At 44.6% G+C, this 9,825-nt stretch overlaps 1 long non-coding RNA gene across 1 annotated transcript in view; it reads right to left on the reverse strand.

Moving 5' to 3' along the window:
- Positions 1-4,177: 4,177 nt before the first annotated feature.
- The window catches only part of LOC114009856 (uncharacterized), a 12,781-nt gene continuing 7,133 nt past the window's right edge, over positions 4,178-9,825 (reverse strand). Inside the window, exon 4 of the long non-coding RNA XR_003551249.1 lies at positions 4,178-5,437. This is a non-coding gene — a long non-coding RNA (uncharacterized LOC114009856). The remainder of the gene's footprint in view (positions 5,438-9,825) is intronic.

Raw genomic sequence — 9,825 nt, forward strand, 5'->3', positions numbered from 1 at the left:
CTGAGTATCACACCGGGCCTGTGTGCGTGCTTGCCCGAAATCCCAGAAAGAGAAGGGACGAGAAGAAATTGCCACGTGACCGCCCTTCCTGGGGGGTGCTTTATCACTTTCTCTGTCTCTCTCTGGCAAGCTCATGTGCCCTGCAGCAAATTTTTAAAAATGAAATAAATTTTTTTTTAATAAAAACACTTACTTTGAAAGGTAACTCTGCAAAAAAAAAAAAAAAATTGCATGGAGATATCAAAAGTGAAACCCACCCACATTTGTCGGTGAGACCTTTCCTGCCCATTTTAACCGCTTCTTCCTCCTACTTATCCTTTTCAATTAACCACGAACACAGAGATCTGCCCTCAACAAATAAACACAGCTCCCCATGGAAACCTGCCAAGCGGAGAGCTGCAGGAAGAGGATGTGAGATTTCTCAGAGCTCACTGTGTTTATCCTCCCTGAAGCCAGACCGACTCCGTGCAAACCCTTAGACTGCATGCGCTTACTTTTATGCCAGTAGCAGGAGGAAGGCTACCCCAAAGGGCTACTGGATGCTTCCCAGGTACTGAGGGAAGGGAGATCTATTTTTTGTTTCATTTATAGAAAGGGGACAGAGGCCAGCAGGTGGCATGTTGTTTAGGGTGATGGACTCTCACATGGCCAAGTTCAAGTCCCAGACCTGGAGGCGTGAAAATCATGCCAGGCATGTCTGCACGTGTACCCAAAATCCTGAGAGAAGAATGGAAGGAAAGGGGTTGTGGCATGGCCACTTCCCTTGGGGGGAGGGGATGATTTCTCACTTGTCTGCTCTCTGTCTTCAGTAAGCACACACTCCCTGTGGCAAAAAGGAAAAAAGAAAGAAAGAAAGAAAGAAAGAAAGAAAGAAAGAAAGAAAGAAAGAAAGAAAGAAAGAAAGAAAAAGAAAGAAGAAAGAAAGAAAGAAAGAAAGAAAGAAAGAAAGAAAGAAAGAAAAAAGAAAAAAAGAAAGAAAGAAAGAAAGAAAGAAAGAAAGAAAGAAAGAAAGAAAGAAAAAGAAAGAGAACAAAAGGAGGAATCAGGTACCTATTTCCTTCTTCCTTCTGAATCTTTCTGGGCTGGCCCCTGGCTAGGGAAGCCTGGGGAAGACCACGCCAGTCTGGCAGTAACAAATCAGAAAGGAAACAGCCGGGGGCTGGCAGGAGGCGTGGTGCTGAAGGGTGCTGGACTCCCACATGGCTGACCGTGGTTCGAGTCCCGGACCTGGTGGCTTGGTTTCTCACTTTCCCTCTCTCTCTCACCCTGTCTCTCTATGGTAAAATTAAAATAAATACATTTTAGAAAGGAAACAGCCACACATGCACGGCTTCTCTCTAGGGCTGGCTGCCCGCCCCGCTCTCCTCACACCCTGGGTATGTGACAAACAGGGCAGACCGTCCTTCAGAAGACACAGACACAGGAGCACGCAGGTGTGCGTTCCACCTGATTCACCAGCAGCAGCGTCATCTGCTAGACCATGCAGTTAGTCCGACTATCCTTTGTTGAAAATGTTCGTGGAACTCACCCTTACTAATTTCCTTGAGAGGGTGTAGCAGGATATCTTTTGGACATTCTGAATGAATAAAACCATTGACCTGCCAGGGGGTTTTGATTTTGAGAGTGATCAAATATCTTTATGCCAATTTAGTGAACATAGGCCCTTCTGCAGCTAAATAAAATTGTCGTGTAATGTTCACGGAAATGTCATCCATGCAGGTGGATGAGCCTTGGATGTGGCCATAAAAATGACTGAATGGAGACCAGTTGGTGACAGCAGCATTGGCAGAGATCATTTAGTAACTTCCTGAAGACACTTTCTGGATGGGGCCAAAGATGCCCTTGTCCCTGTCGTTGTCATGCCTTTTACTAATGACGATGCTGTCACCACAGGGAGCAAGGACAGGGCACCTCCCCTCTACCAGTGGTGTCCACAGCACACATGGATGCGGTGTGCGGTTGCAGAGGAAAGAAGGACACAGATTCGCGCCCTGGTAGAGCAAATTCTTTCAAGTTCCGTACGGTCAACACCCGGGGTTCATGCACCGATTGGAACAGTCCAGCTGGAGCACAGCTGGAGGTCAGCAACTTGCGGCACCGTGATGTCACGGGAGCCCGGCCTGATACCGAGGAAATCGTGTCGATAAAGCCTGATAGCAGCTAACTCAGATAGTGAAGGAGTGCAGAGTTAAGAATTACATTAAAATATTTGTCTTTAAGTCTGGCTGAAGTTCATTAAGTTTTTTCCTTGAGAACTCTATTTTATTATAGTTGATAGTATTTATTTAAACTACTAGAAGGGTCCTGATATCTATTATTTAGAAATAAATAAATAAATAATCAAGGTCAAAGCAGGGAGCTGCTCATCTAAGAGGGACTCCTCGGGAACAAGTGACAAAGATACACACAGGAACAGAACCAGGAAACACTGAGAAAATATAGCATCAAAACATAAAAAGAAAAAAAAAAACTTCCATGAAATGATATCTGATGGGGGAATCTTTTTATTTATTTCTTCCATAGCAGAGGGATGGAAATGCAGGGCACACACAGCGAGGTCTCCACACAGGTCCCCCCTCAGCCCCGGGCAGCCCAGGTCATGGACACAGTCCAGCATGCACAAGGCCTGGAAGGAGAGTCCAGGGTGACCTTGCCATCACGGAGCATTGTCAGCACTGCGCCTCTGTGCTGGCCTCTTGATGGCTATCTTGAGAGATAGTGGGGAGGGCCTTGAGATGACCATTTAAGCAGTGTGGAAACGGCTGTGAGAAATCATTGTGTCAAACCCGGCAGGTAGCCACAACAGGCTCATGGGGAAGGAAAGATTTAGAAACCACCGAAATGATGCAAAGATAGACTAACCTATACCATGTCCATGGAAGAGAATTAATTTAAATGAGCACGATCCCATGAATGCTTCTCCTCAGTTACAATGATAAACAAGGAAACGGCCGAGATGGAACTGAGGTGTTTTTTTACCTGAAGGAGGTTTGCAGTTTGGGGGTTGCTAACACATCTACCTTTAAAATAGTAAAGCAAAAGATTTCTATAACACTCAAGAGGAGGGGGTGATGGAGAAGGGATTCTATTATGTAGGCAGCAGTGACCAATCCCCATCTAACAGCAAGGGGAGCTGAGAGTTTCGCATGATAAGCCTACCTAAATTGACAGCTTTCACAGAATTCACTAGAATTTGGGGGTAAAGATAGAATCTTCCCTCAGGTTTAAAACACAAGCTCTTATTCACATTTTCCATTTTCCCATTGACATGAAAATTGCCCAAGAAAGGAGAAGAGATCCTAGAGGCACATTGCTTTTCAAGCCAAATCTTTACCTTTCCTTCTTTTTAGTTGTTCTGTGTGTGTGTGTGCGCACACACATGTATGTGTGCATGTGTGTGTGCACATGTATGTGGGGGGAGGTGGAACTTGTGCATGCGACTTTTCTTGGTTGAAGGCCTACCACTACACCCTTCTAGGACAAGCCCCCATGGAAGGTCTGGAAGGCACCCGTGAGAGGTGCAGCCCTATACACAGCGTCCCAATCGTCTTCCCTCCAATGTCCACTCCTGGAAAGAAAAGGCAGTATGAAGAATAGTTCCAACATGTGGCTCACTGAGATTTGTAGAATGTGCCTACAGCTGTCTGAGAGAGAAACCTGTGTGTTCAGGGTCCATGGAGAACTACGTGCATCAGTTTTCTTTGGAAAGGCAATCCATATTTGATAGACGTGGAGTTATTTAGTGTGCAAAACATTGTAAAACCCTAGTATTGCATGGGTGTTAGAGCACACATTTAATTAAATCTCATACGCATATTATTACCCGCAGTTCACACTCCAGACTGCCAGATGGTTATCACCATTTCCTAATATGCCTAATAGACCCCAAGAGAGGCATAAGGGGAAGATGCAAACTCCCCTTTTCAACTATTAAAATATCTTCAAGGTACAACCAGCTGTGCTGATAAGACACTGCTGCTCTCAGGCTGAGCTATGTGGGAAACCCGGCGAATTCCCCACCCACTCTAGAAGCTCAGACAGCTGTGCGCCCTGCAGGAGACGGAGGCAAGAGAATCCTGCCAGCAAGACCCTATCTTTAGAAACTGCATTTCCATACACATACCTACTGTCTCAGCTAGGACTATGGCTCACTTTATGCCTTAACTTGACTGGGCCGTAGGGTGCCCAGACATTCAGTTGAACATTATTCTGGGTGTGTCTGGAGTGGATTAATACTTTCATCTGTAGACGGTAAGGCAGATTGTCCTCTCTAGTGAGGATGGGCTTCACCAGTTGAAGGCTTGAATAGGGAAAAATTAGGTCTGGGCAAAAGGGAACTCCTGACTTACTGATTGAGCAGGGACATCAGTCACTTTGAAAATTCAGACGAGGACTAAAATATCAGCTTTTCTAGAGTTTCATGCCTGCTGGCTTTCAGACTAGAGCCTACATCACTGGCTCCTCTGGGCCCCAGGCCTTCGGACTGGGCCTGGAAATATGCACTGGTTCTCCCAGGTCTCTAGTTTGCCCCCTACAGAATTTGGGACATCTTGGCATTCACAATCACATGAGCCAATTCCTTACTATGCATGTGTATGTGTGTTTGTGTGTTAGTGTGTGGGTATAAATCTCCTTTCTGCTTCTTTAGAGAACCCTAACTAATGCAGAAGGAGTTGGGTTCTTGGCAATAGCTCCACCTTTGAAATAGTAAAGCTATAGGTTCAAGGTAAGGGATAAAAAGAAGATAAATCTTACATGATTGCTTACCATTCTTGTCTCTATTTCTAAACTATAAAATGGGAATAATAAGCTAAAGCACCGAGCTATTTTGGTGCTTGCATGTGATATAGCATGCTGCTTGTTAGGTCTTCCACACACCTACCAAGTGACCCCACCTCCGCCCCTCCCACACCACCTGTTCTTCACCAGAAGCGCCCCATCTTTCTGAAACGTACTGACCTTTCACCTACTGAAGGAGCACGAGCATTAAGAGGTTATTTTAAGTATATCATAATTACAAAGGAGGACATCTTAAGGACCAATAGAGAGAGAGAGCAAAGAAAAGTGATTGTCTCCACTCTCAATAATAAATCAGTCACATGGGCAAAGCCCACTCACACACATGTATCTAGTGTAGTCTAAGGTACAGTTGCTTGTCTTTAGTTGTTCCAGCACTGTGTGGGAAGAGGTCATTTCCAGTCCGTATCCCATGTGTACCGTTGACCACCAGTACCTCCCAGGGTTAGGGACGTTGCTCTTCCTGCAGGTTCCCTGTTCTTTGTTTGAAAATCTTTCAGATAGTTCCAGATTGAGCAAGGTTCCTACACAACACCAATGGGATTTCAAGATTTTTTAATAAATAAAGCTTGTCTTCAATATTAAAAAATGATCTCTTCTTTATAAAAGTGTGTTCTTGTTTGAAGATGGTGTAAGGCACCTACAAGAAAAGCATATAGGAAAAAAAAAAAGAACAGAATAATTTGACAGACAACAAATTCAGAGACAAAGGAAACGCTTAGGGGTGGGCAGGGGTTGACATGATGCATAAATCAAATATCCTGCTACTCCAGAAGGAGCACTGCTGGAGATGAGCCATCGGGTTTGCCCTCTGCAGCTTCTCTCCTGGTTTAAATGTTCCTGTGTTCACATCTCAATAGCCAGTTTGGATTTCAGTATATTCGATTTGGTCTCCCAACATGAATATCAGTCATTAATATGCTACGCCTCATGCTATAACCAAATCAACTGGGAAAAAAATGTCAATTTGCTGCCAATAATGTGAGTCAGAGTTTTGGTGAAGACCCCAAGTCTGCAAAATAATAGCTGTGACGACTGCCCAGAGGACAATCCTTACGCACCTGGACTGCAATCAAGGACGTCAGGAGCTCTCCTGACAGGGACAGCCACACCTGTGCCTGTGAGCTGACCGGTGTCACCTTTCAGTGCCAGAGCTGGCTGGTGCAGAAACCTGAATGAGTGATGCGTAGGTCCCTCCTACAAAAATAGTACTTTCATCTTGGTACATGAAATACAAATACAGAGGTGTGCATTTCTTGTGTTGTTTTATTGGTTTTGGATGGTCCCAGCTCCTTCAGAGGTCACTTCCTGGGCAATCACGTCTGGAAACAGTGGATGGCCATTCACTAGTCCCCACAGTTTGAATTGTTGTAATGACCTACTTGGGATCAAAGGAAAGGTCTTCCGTCTCTGTTTAATACCTGGATTCCCTTCAACTATAATAGATACACACCTTCACTACTCCCTTCAATGGCCAACGTCACGTAGCAGACATCCGGACTGACAGAGCAATTTCCTCTGTTCTCAGCTGAGCCAGCCCTGGTAAGCCCAACACCGCGTCCTAAGCCGGCTCATAGGCCTATCTTGGGAATGAGAGGAGTGTGCCCTTCTATAAATACAAAGTTACTCACACTCTGTTCTGTATCATTGATCCCATGGGGAAAGTGATGGAACATCACAGTTTGGTAATTAAATGGAACAACACTTTGAAATAACCTGAGTTGTATTCCTTCCACTTTCACATGCTTAAAAAAGCAACTGGAGAATCACAGAGACCTTGACAAAAATGAATGTGGTCTTAGGGTTTGTTTCATAATAGTGAAAAGATAGGTAGGTGAAAGCAGCTATGTAACTCAAGCGACCTTTCTGAATCCGAGCATGTGACAAGAGCACACAGTGGTCAATGGCTGAAGAGAAACAAACACAAGGAAGAGGAGGAGACGGGTCATTTCTGAAACATGAAACGTTGGTTTTTGTTTGTTTTGTTTTACATTAAGTAAGTCAAGGTCTGAAAGCCAATGTCTGAAGAGGTCCCCATTGATCTGGAAGCATGGGCTGGTGTGCAGGAGAGGAGTCTGCACTGGGAATCTATCCAAACACAACTCTAACAGTCCTTGAGTGACTTTGTAAATGACAGGATCTGATCAGGGATTTGTCTACGCAGTCCCAACCCTCCCCACCTGGATAGACCAACATGTGCAAAAACAAGAAATAAATGCAAATACATACCATAGGTTTACCCAGAAACAGAGCTCACTTAATCTGATGTTAATTTGTTCATTTTTCTTTTTATTAGATTTATTTAGACTGTTGAACTTTTCTTAGAAGATCCAGCAGAATCCCTTCTCCATTTCTACATCCCGTTGGGGCCTTGGCACTCACTCATGTGCACCTAGAATATTTTTTTCTAGCAATATTTTTGAACGTTCTTATGTTTAGAAACATCTTGTTACTTTCTACCTTTACGGCATATAAAACTGACTTTCCCAGCACGAGTGTGGAGCGTTTTAGCCCACTCAAAGAGATTTCCCACACACCACCAACAGGCAAGTTTCCATTTTTGCATTGGTAAATGTTTGCTTTCCCCCCTTTATTCCCTCCTTGCTGCCCCCACTGGCCCCCTCCTCCCACACGGACTCTAGAATCACAATTGCTCTCCATGCTTGTATGTTTCCAGGTGCTGGGATTTGAACTACAGTTGACCATGTGGGATCTGGCTCCCTTACCCACAAGACTATGAAGCCAGCCTTCTTTTGATTTTGATGCAGAAAAAAAGATTTCATTTAAAGTGAATACATATAAATGCAGTGGCAATGATAATTTCATGTCTAAAAAAAATAAAGCCATTCATTTTGAAAGAAAATTGACAATTTAAGGGACATACTTTTTTTTCAACATTCAATATCTTTAAAAATACATAGAAATTCCTTTTGAGAAATCCACAAAATTTTCTCTCATTTTGTTTTTCCATAATGAAATCAACTTTATCTCAAGCATTGATAATTCCCACCCCACCCCCAAGAAAATAAAAGTAGAAAAGGAAACCTCTGGTTCTCGCTTGCTTTCATTTGGGGCATCGCCTAACATCTCTTTCCTTCACATGGCCACTACATCTACCACTTCCTGTTACAGTGGGCTTCGACAGGGTGACCTGAGACCCTATAAGCACCCTTCTATTGTGTTTTGTTAAGACAGAGTCTCCACTGGAGATACTCCTATCTCAGCCTGCCAGCTGGGGCCACAGGTGTACACCACCACGGCGAACTCTCTCAGACTGGGTCCTGCCATGTGGCCCAGACCATGCTCAAGCTCGTCATCCTCCTGGCTCAGCCTCCCCAGGTCACAGGATTACAGGCTGACATGCTATCTCGTCTGGCCTTTTGGTTGGACTGGGACTCAACCCTGAGCCTCCCATGTGGTCCCAGCTAGCAGAGACAGTCTCTTGACAGCTAGCGCCACAGTGGCCAGGCCTATGGCCCTTCAGTTTGGAGACTGTTGGGTTTTTTGAGAGACGGAAAGACAAATATCTTCCAGTGGGTCCGTGCCACAGTTCCTTCCAGCCTTCCCAGACAGCTGGCATCATGGCTGCACGTGCTGGTGTCCACAGGCCGCCCAGGGAGCTCCACATGGACCCGGCATTGCTCAAGCTGTGCCTGAGCACCTGTCATCTTCGATCACGTCTATGTGGGGAAAGTAGTTTGAATGTGAGGATTCAGCGCAGAGATGCTAGCCAAACAGTTTAGAAACTGGAGACTGCCTATAAGGTAATTTATTTGAACTTTTTCCTTTATTCATGACAGAGCTATGCATAAGCACGTGAGAGAGGCAAAGACAGAGAGAAGTGCCTCCACAGAGACTGGGCACACCATGGCCCCCTGCTCCGATCCGCGGCACTCGCCCACATGCCCTGCTTGTTCGGGCTGACTGGGCTGGGGATTGGAACCACCATCTCCGGATGGGATCCGGCTTCCCCTGAACAGCACATTAGCACCGCACCAGAGTGGGCCCCAATATTTTATTTAGTTATTTATTTCTACAAGCTGCATCCTATGGGAATCGAATAGCCAATAAGGAGGAAGCAGAAGGTTTTTAGAGAAAAGGAAGATTATTGGTAACCATCCGTTCATCCATTTGTGCACGCCACAACAAAAATATTATTTTTAAAATTTATGTTCAATCATGTGTATCCTTATAGCATGCTAAATAAATGTTCCCATCATAAATACATTGTAAATCGGTTTAGAGATATTATCAAACACATCATCCACAGATCATTTTTCATTTTTGTGTTTTAAATGCTTTGCTTCTTTCTTGCTCCCCTTGATTTTCTTCCTCTGACCCTCTCCCACTTCCCACCATCCTCCCACACTGTCTTTGGTATCCACAGTTGCTCTCTATGCCTTTAAGCCTCCCAATCTTTCCGTTCCTGCTAGAGTACAGGCATTCGGTATATATTGAGTGAGGACATATAATGACCCTCTTTCGTAGTCTGGTTTGCTTCATTTAGTAGTAAATCTTCCATGTTTTTCCACTTTCTTTTTTTTTCTGAGAGAGAGAGATTTTTTGCTATAGGGCATGTGAGCTCGTCGTCAGAGACAGAGAGAATGGAAGTAAGAAGGGATAGCAACACCACAGTTCTTTCTCCTCCAGTCTCCTCTTGGAATTTTGGACATGCATACACATGCACCTGGCATGAGTTTCAAGACACCAGGTCCATGACTCAAACCACTCAAACCAGGTCCAGGAACCCAGCTGATCTGTGGGATTCTGGTCCCTTAACTACCATGCCACTTGCTAGCCTCTTGTCCATTTCTAGCAAATGCCAGAGTCCCGTTGCTTTTCATGGCTGGGTAGTATTCCGTAGAGTATATGTGCCACACTTTCTCCATTCATTCATCTGTTTGTGGGCATTTGGGTTGATTCCATGTCTTAGCAATTGTGAAAAATGTTCTATAAATCAAGGTTCTACAAAATCATAACTGCGTTGGGCATGTTACTGATTTGGCAAGCGTGGTTGTAAGTTAGGGA

The sequence above is a fragment of the Tupaia chinensis genome, unplaced genomic scaffold, assembly GCF_000334495.1.
Source record: "Tupaia chinensis unplaced genomic scaffold, TupChi_1.0 Scaffold000644_1, whole genome shotgun sequence".
NCBI lineage: Eukaryota > Metazoa > Chordata > Mammalia > Scandentia > Tupaiidae > Tupaia > Tupaia belangeri.